This window comes from Loxodonta africana, chromosome 21 (assembly GCF_030014295.1).
Source record: "Loxodonta africana isolate mLoxAfr1 chromosome 21, mLoxAfr1.hap2, whole genome shotgun sequence".
Lineage (NCBI taxonomy): Eukaryota > Metazoa > Chordata > Mammalia > Proboscidea > Elephantidae > Loxodonta > Loxodonta africana.
Genome location: NC_087362.1, coordinates 51,095,702 through 51,104,805, shown reverse-complemented (window position 1 = coordinate 51,104,805; position 9,104 = coordinate 51,095,702).

The window sequence follows — 9,104 nt, the reverse complement described above, 5'->3', positions numbered from 1 at the left end:
CAGGGCTGACCGTGACTGTGAATGTCACGAACATTTGAGCGCCTGAGCACAGTTCGAGGCCACTAGACTGAACCCAGGCCCCATCATGGATGGTTCAGGAGCCCCCCAAGTAAGAGGGAGTGGGTGGAAGTGAGGGGGCACCAAGTCAGTTATTGCTTTGGGGAGCACTTGTCGGCACCTGCAAACTTCTGGGCACTGTGCTTGACCCCAGTGGAGGTGAGAGGGCAGGACCTCTGCCCTGTGTGGTGGCAGATAGGATTCTAACAGGACACAAAGGGCATCCTGGGGACGCAAGGCAGAGGACCTAGACAGGCTGGTGCAGCCGGAGGGCTTTATACAGGGAGCTGCAGAAGGGGCAGGAGGGCCGGTGATATGAGTACCAGCACAGTAGCTTTGGTTCACCCGTAGGCAGCGGGGAGCCCTGTTTCCCCTATCTGGCCTGTGTCCAGCCTACCTGTGGGCCCCAGTCTGCAGGGCAGCAGATGACCCTCCGAGAGTCCAAGAGCTGCTGAACCCTCAGGCAGCCCCACCTATTCTGGCTTACTGGGGGGGAGGGTCTACTGGCCTTGAAGGGGTTAAGCCACCCGTCTGAAGCAATTGTGCAGCTGAACAAGGGCCGGACATGAAAGCAGGAAGCCAGAGGGGGCCACACTGATTTTCTCCCAAGTCGAATGACTCACAGCTCTGTTGCTGCCTTGGGGACACACAGTGGGCACAATAGCCACCAGCCCAGGAAAAATCTCAGGCCCTTCACCTAACATGGACCCATCCCTGCTACACCCATCACCTCTCTGCAGCCCCTCAGCAGTTCTGCAGCTGCTACAGATACTCCCATTTGACAGGTGGGACAACCGAGGCCAAGAGCAGCTGAGCAGCCAGTCTGAGGTCACATGGCTATTATGAGGTGGAAGCAGGATATGAGTGAGACCCAGCCCCTTCTGACCCCACAGCCCATGCCACACTTCATAGAGAAGTTCAGAGAGGGGAAGACCAAGAGGAATGACCCTGACAGTTTGAGTGACAGACTCGGCACAAGGACAAGCCAATGGCCTGATACTCCTAGGGAAGTAATGTTCTAGCAGACAGGCCCTGCACTCGGAAGCTTAGCTTCTGGCTGGGGAGATAGTGAAAACCTGCCTTGAACCAGGGCCAAGCTGGGGTTGGGTAGAGAAATCACAGAAGGCTTGCTGGAGGAAGAGCAGGAACCCTAGGTGCTGTGAGCCCCTCTGCTTTCTGAGTCTTAGTCTTCCAATCTCTCTAGGGCAATTGTCCTTAAGGTCACTCAGAAACCCCTAGACTGTCTGCCTCGGGCCTTGGTGGGAATGGTCAGGTCCTGGCAGGTGCAGATACTAGAAGGAGAGGGAAGTGGGCCTACAAAAGGGTCGGGGGAGGGCCAGGCAGGCGGTGAATGAGATTTCCTTCTGGAGAGGAATAGAGGGAAGGAGGAGGTGGGCCCAGGGCAGAATCAGGAAATGGGGCTGGGTGTAAGTCCACCAGTAGAGCCCACAGCTCCCAGGCTGCAGGGGATGGGGAGACGGAAGGTGGAGACGGCCACACACTTACTGAGGACCTACTGCATGCCTGGATTCCCACCCAGGATCTCCTTTAAATGTCCTGTCCACGGAGGCAGCTGTGGTTGCCTTCTTTACAGATGAGGCATCTGGGGCTCAGAGAGGGCAAGAGATGGGCCTGTGGTCACACAGTTCATGAATAGGCAGGTGTGTGAGATATGTTTTGCTGTCCCCATTATCCCCTAGTCCTGCAGGGAGTACAGCAGGCAAAGTAGGCTCCCCTGACAGATTCAAGGTCAGGAAGACCCAGAGGAGGCTGGAAAAGACTTCCCAGGGTAAGTGTTCTTCCCTTGAACAGGGGTATAGACTGGATGACCCCCTGGGGTCCAGAGAACCCCAGCTCAAATTCGTTTCAAATTGCAAACCAAGTCTGGTGAATTGATAGTATCGACCTCAAAGGTTATGTTGAGAAGGATTCTGGGGCTGAGTTCAAGTCCAGTGGGAATAAACACTGTGATTGACTAGTGATGTCTGCCATGGGTGAGAAGTGGTAACTGGTATCCACAAGCTCTGTTTTGCCACCCTCACCTTAAGAGATTCCCCGCACAGGGGTACATGCATGTTTATCAGAGCCCTTAAGAAAGATGATCTCATTGTTCCCAGAAGATCCAAATCCTAATGGCAGTTTGTCCTACAATGCAATGGGCCATTAGAGGAGCTATTTGGGGACAAAGAGGAGCTTCTTTGCCTTATAACAGCTATTACACCTGCTCTGGACACCCAAGGTGTTGTCTGCAAAGTATGCAGATTTGTTCCTAAATCCTGTGGGTAAGGAGGGAACCAGTGGCAAAATCAGAACTAGACACCAAGCCCAGGCTGACAGGCAGCAATAGGGACATCGAAACTCTAAGCTCTGGGACCTTGAGTTTATGCTTCTGGATACTGGAACAGAGTGGCGACTTGGGGGACACAAGACAGAAGGAAGCCAGACAGTCAGGCGAGAAAGGCAGAGGCTGTGCTGGGGCTGGAGTCAGTCAGAAGACCTCATGAAGAAGGTGTCCCGGCATTTGAAAAGAAATAAGCGTTCACCCAGGAGTCCCTGGGTGGTGTCAATAGTTAAGTGTTCAGCTACTAACCAAAAGTTTGGTGGTTCTAATCCATCCAGAGGCACCTTGGAAAAAAAGGCCTGGTGATCTACTTCTAAAAGAGCACAGTCATTGAAAACCCTATGGAACACAGTTTTACTCTGTAACACAAGGGGTCGCCATGAGTCAGAATCAACTCAATGGCAATGGATTTTTTTTTCTTTTTCTTTAAGCATTCACCCAGGGAATGCAAGGAAGGTTATTCCAGGTAGAGGGAACAGCCTGTTCAAAAAGCCTGCTCTTAAGAGGAAAAGCACTGTGTACTCCAGAAACTGCTATCTCCCCCCGCGTCTGGAAGGGACAGGGAGGTGGAGAAGAGAGGAGCTGGAGGGGTGGTCGGGGGACACACTGTGCTGGGCCTTGAATGCTAGTTCAGGAGCTAGACTTCACCCTGCAGATTTGGGGAGCCAAGAAGGGGCTGTCAGTGGGGAGTCAAGAGAAGGAGGCTGTTGGCAGAACCCCAATGGAGGGAATAAGGCCTGAGACACACAGGAGCAGGACCCAGGGCCTAACAGCCACAACCAGGAGAAAATACCAAGGGGCAGTTCAGAGCTGCTCAGTCCTGCCCCCAACACCCCCATCTTCTGGCTCCCAGGGCCTCACCCTTCCTCCCAGGGTCTGTGGCTGCCAGGGCCCAGCTGTAAATCTGGGGCTCATGGCAGACAATTCGGGAGTCCCTAAAGGAGTGTGGGGGTCATTGGGGTCAGTCCCTGGCCTGGACTGAGGCTGGAACTGGTGGGGGTGGGCCAGTAGTGGGAGAGCTGCCCAGGGCCACCCAGGGAGGCAGACCAAAGCTCATGCCCCACCTGCAGGCACACCTGTGTGTTCTGGGCTATCTCCTCCTCCCACTAGCGGTCCCTCATCCCTGACCTGAGGCCTCTGGCCAGAGTCCAGAGCCAGCAGGAGACTGGGCTGGGACAGAGCATCCTATCCACCCACCCTCTGGGACTTTCCGTGGAGCAGGGCTCAGCTGCCAGATCTCAGCTGAAGGTGGGGTGCTGGGCGGGCCCACGGTGCCAGCTCAGGAGGGCAGCTGTCTGCACTCGTGTAGACGTGTTGGAGGGGTAGTGTGTCTACGTAGTCTGAGGATATGGTGTGTATATCGCATATCTGGAGCCTTCCTCTGTTCCCCCTAGGGCCTTCCAGCCTGCTCAACAACTCCTCAGAGCTCAGATTTGGCTCTGAGGCCCAAGGGCTGAGCAGGGCTCTGGTCAGGCCAAGTAGGGGGCAGCTCAGTGGAGGGGGGCAGGACCAACCCGGGGGCATGGGTTCAGGCTTCCTAGGGCCTATTAGCTACAAAGCCAGTGGGTTCCAGGGAGCCCCCAAAAGGAATAGCTTCAGTCCCTCCCTCTCCTCCCTTCTTTCCCCTCTGTGTCCCCAGCCCCGCTTTTTGACGTTGTAATCTAAAGGACACAGAGCTGAGCAGACCTCTCAGCCCCTTCAAGGCCAAACCTCAGAAACAGATGGGAGCCCACAAATAGTGGGTCATCAAGAGAAGCAAGACTCCCCCTGGGACTGGGACCCCCAGACCAACCAGTGTCCTCTCCCCCTCTATCCCCTCTTCCAGTTTCCCATGCCCTCCACAACCAATCATGGCAATGGCACAGGACTGGGCAGCATTTCATTCTGTTGTGTATGGGGTCACCATGAGTTGGGGACCAATTCAATGGCAGCTAACAACAACAACATTTTATCATGTGATTAATGTCCATCTCCCCCATGGGGGTGGAGCTGGTGTTTGCTCACCATTTGTAGTTCAGTGCCTGCGACATTGTTGTAGTTGTATGCCTTCAAGTCGCTTCTGACTCATGGTGACCCTACGTGACAAAGTAGAACTTCCCCACAGAGTTTTCTTGGCAGCAATCTTAATGAAAGCAGATCTCCAGGTCTTTCTCTCATGGAGTCGATGAGTAGGTTTGAACTGCCGATTTTTAGGTTAGCGGCCGAACACTTAACTGTTGTGCCACCAGGGCACATAAAAAAATGAAAAACCCATTGCTGTCAAGTCAATTCTGATTCATAGTGACTCTGTAGGACAAAAACTGCCCTATAGAGTTTCCAAGGAGCACCTGGTAGATTTGAACTTCCGACCATTTGGTTAGCAGCTGAGCTCTTAACCACTGCACCACCAGGCTCCTCCCACGGCACATAAAAAAAAAAAAATAGGCGCTAAATAAACATTTGTTGAGTGATTGCATGATCCCAGGGACTCCAAAGAGGGCTTCAGAGAAGTGGTGACGTGTGACCTAAAGCTTGAAAGATAAGTCGCATTTTCAGGCAAAGGAGAGAGAACAGAAATTGCAAAGGCCAGGAGGGTGTAATGGAGCCTGACTGGTGTGGGGAGCTTCCATCTTGTGAGTGGTGGCTACTTACTAAGCACCACTGAGACCCACAGCTAACTGGGGAGAAGCAGACACAGGCATAGGACCTGGATTCTGTCCCCAGGGTGCTTGTTGGCTCAGCCTTTGGATCCACCCCTCAACCTTCAGTCTTGGCCCAGTATCCAGGTTCCAACCCCAACGGCCCCACCCACTGTAGACACACAGCCCCCGACCCTGGGAACTCTCCAAGGTCCTCACCTCCCATGTGGCAGGGGTGACCTCCGCCATCCCAGGGTTCTCAGAGGCTTCCTGCCCCTTATCCTAAGCTCCATGCTACCTGCTAAGGGCGTTGGGTCACCCACTCTGTCCTCTGATTTGGAGCCCCCAGGACCTACTCAGACTGATCGAAGGCACAGAGGGCCTTCCCTTACCCTCAAATCCATTTTGAGCTGCACCAAATGCCTCTCACGTGGCTCCAAGGAAAGCAGCATCGTCCCGGATCCTGGGTGACAGGAACATGAGCAGGCGCCTGGGTTCTGTATGCCCCACATGCACATCTGAGTTGCCAGTGTGACCCCTCAGCTCACCACGGCTGTCAGGCAATTTCCCAGGCTGCTCAGCTGGGGGGTTCTGGGCACAGGAATCACTCCCAAAGTCCTCAGGCCCTCTGGGCTTCTGTGGGGCCCAAATACACCCAGCAACAACAAAGTCTCCTCAAAAACTAGGTGAAAGTAACCAAGAGACATGACTCCGACTTGTTAAAAGGAAAAGGGTGACAATAAGCTTGCCCAGCTGTGACTCTGACCACGCCTCCAGAAGCTGCTGCCAAGGGGAATTCTCTTTCCCACTGTGGCTATAGCAAATCCTGCAGGCCCCGACTTCCTCTCCATCAGTAGAAGGAAGAGGAACGATTGTCCAGCAAAATCATTTTTGCTTGGCCCCCATTTTGGTGGCCAAATTTCTAACACAAAAGGCAAAAATACACAGAAAGGACCCTCTGAGACTGGGTATAGACGGAGCCCAGAATTTAGAGAAAAGTAGATGATGAGGGTTCCAGATTCATCACTTATGAGTCTCTGGGCCTCAGCTTCTTCATCTGTGAAATGGGGGTGGTAATTTTTACATCCTGGGAACCGTGTGGAAATTAAATGAGAAAGTATATCTGAAAGGCAGGCACTGAGAACAGTTTATTATTGTGTGTGAATGTGAACATCACTTCAACCTCCTCTTCTGTCAACACATCTCCTTTTTTCTGCCTCTGATCCTCCTGCCTCCCTCTTACAAGGACCCCTGTGATGACCTTGGGCCCACCTGCATAGTCCAGGATAATCTTTCCATCACAAGATCCTTTAATTAATCACATCTGCAAATTCCCTTTTACCATTTAAGGTAATGTAGTTACGGAGTGTGAGGATTAGGACATGACATTTTGGGGGGGCCATAATTCAGCCCACCACACCAACTTGGCCACCTCTTCTTATACCCCACTCTCCCTGGCTTATTTCTATCTGACTCAGAAGCCTCCTTTTGGTTCCTCAAACTCACCAGCCATTTTTCCACCTCAGGGCCTTTGCACCTGCTGGTGCTTCTGCCTGGCATACCCTTCCTTCCCCTGGCATTCTTAGGGCTGACTCTTCACATTATTCAGATGTTGACTTAAATGTCATCCCCTCAGAGAGGTCTTCCCTTTCCTCAAAGTCTCAGCCAGATACCCTCTCACTCTGTCACACACACCCTTATTGTTCCTTGAGAATCTCTGATCACTAGCTGACATTTTTCCTCGTTCACATGTTTTCCTACTGTTCTCACAATAGTGTGCACTCCCTGAGGGCATGGTCCTGTCTGCCACCTCGCTTACTACTGCACCCAGATGCCCAGCATGGAGGAAGGCATACAGCAGGTGCTCAACCTTCTGCCCCAGAAGCCTAAGAATGTTCCCTCCCTCTTTCTCAGTTTCACTTCTGTTTGGTTTTTTGTTTTTTTTTTTTTTTTTTTTGGTCACTTCTTACTTGAGGGAGGAAGAAAGGGCCCAGACTTACAATTCCTTTCAGGGAAAAGAAGGAAATGGCCCACAGGACCCTGGCACAGCAAGGCTAGGTCAGCGGTCATGCCTGCCACATCCCCTGAGTCAGGACCAGCTTTCAGACCAGGACTCCTGACACCACCCCCCGCCCCACATTCCCTGCTCCAAGCCTTTGTCCCTCGCTGTCCTCCTCAGGACTGGAACGCCTGCCCTTCCTACATTCTATCTCAAAGGGCTCCAGATAGCTTCCAACTTGACCCCTCTTTTATGACTGATGAAACTGAGGCCCAGAGGAGAAAGGGTCTCCCCCCAGGCACATGACATCTTCATTCTGGGGGCCTGCGCCAGCATTTCTTCCCCACCCACCCCTAAGGTCCTACTTCTTCCTGGGCCAGGGCCAGTCTGGAGGGTGGGGACCTGAATGCTAAGGTCAGCCGTCACTGAGGCCATGGGCGCCAGTGGCTCAGGGGAAATGTTACCAGAGTTTAGAAATGCCTGTAATGTGCAGAGATCCAGCCTTCTCCTCAGGGTGACAGGGAGACAGCTGGGGGCGGAGTCCCCATCCAGTGCCCCATGGGTGCCTCTGTCCTGCAGGCACAAGCCTGGTTCCCACTCACATCCACCTGCCTTCTTCTCCTGCCCCATCCCAGGAGCCACAGGTCAGTGACACAGGGACCCAGGATGCATGAGTTGATGGGGTCAGGATGAAGCTGGCCCTGGTCACTGGGAGGCCCCAGCTCCTGGCCCAGGCTGACCCCTCAGGTCTGGCTCCAAAGGCACACAGTCTGTTCAGTTGCACAGGGTTCTAAGCTGAGAAGGTCCTCATGCTTGGTTTCATGCTCTGCTGTCTCCGTCTTGAACGTCTTAATAACATTTGACAAGGGTCTGTGTTTTCCTTTTGCACTGGGCCCCACAAATTATGTAGCTAGTCCTGTGAGCCCCAACTCTCACCCCTTTACCCCAGCCCTCCTGGAAAAATGCAGGTGCTCGTATTACTGGTCACCATGTTGAGCACCTGCCTAGGCCTGCTGGCAGCTGTAGGTGCCACCGCTGCCCTGTGACAGCTCCTAAACTGATCACATCTGGTGACTCTGGGGTGAGGGCCTGACCCTCTGGCTTAAGACATCTGGGTTCTGAGCATCAAAAGAAAGCTGCCACAAGGACTCTCAGGCTGGCTACAGGGGGCATATGTGTTCAAAGGGACCCTTTTAAGTCCCACCTCATGGCAGCTGCTAGGGCAAGGAAGACAGTAGGAAACAGCATGAACTTGGGGGCCAGACAGACTCAGAATTCCTGGCTCTGCTCCTTGCAGGCTGTGTGATCCCAGGAACATTACTGAATGTCTCCATTCCACAGCTCATCTACAAAATGAGGATTCCATTTATACCCACCTTGAGGGCTATTGGGTAGAATAAATGAGAAAACACATGTAAAGTGCTTGATATGGTGTCAGGCAAACAATCCAAAACCAAACCAAACCCATTGCCATCAAGTCGATTTCAACTCACAGCCACCCTATAGGACAGAGTAGAACTGCCCCATAGGGTTTCCAAGGAGCTCCTGGTGGATTCCAACTGCCGTCCTTTTGATCAGGATCCATAGTACTTAGCCACTCTGCCACCAGGGTTTCCAGGCAAACAATAAGCACTAAATAAACATTAGTCTTTGAAGTCAGTCAGACTTGGGTTCCATTCTCAACCCTACCAAGTACTTCGGTGTGAACTTAATTTCTCTGTGCCTTGGTTTTCTCGTCTGCAAAATAAGGATAACCTGAGGGCCTACTGCACGGGGCTCTGAGAGCTACCATCAGCATCAGCATCGTCTCCTCCTCTAGAAAACCTTCCTAAAGCCCCGAGATGAGCCAGGCCCCTTCTCTGTGCTCCCAGATCCACTGTGCTTGCCTCCATCTGAGCACATGTGACAGCACCAGGTTGGAATTGTTTCTGTCTCTGTCTTTCCCCCACTCCGGACTGGAAGTTACTTGGGGACAGTGGCAGGGTCTGGTCCTGCTGGTATCAGCCGAGAATGAAGGATGAAGGGGTGAACAGATAAAGGAGTTTCGGTTCTCACTGGGAGCCATCCATACCCTAGGGCAGTGACCCCT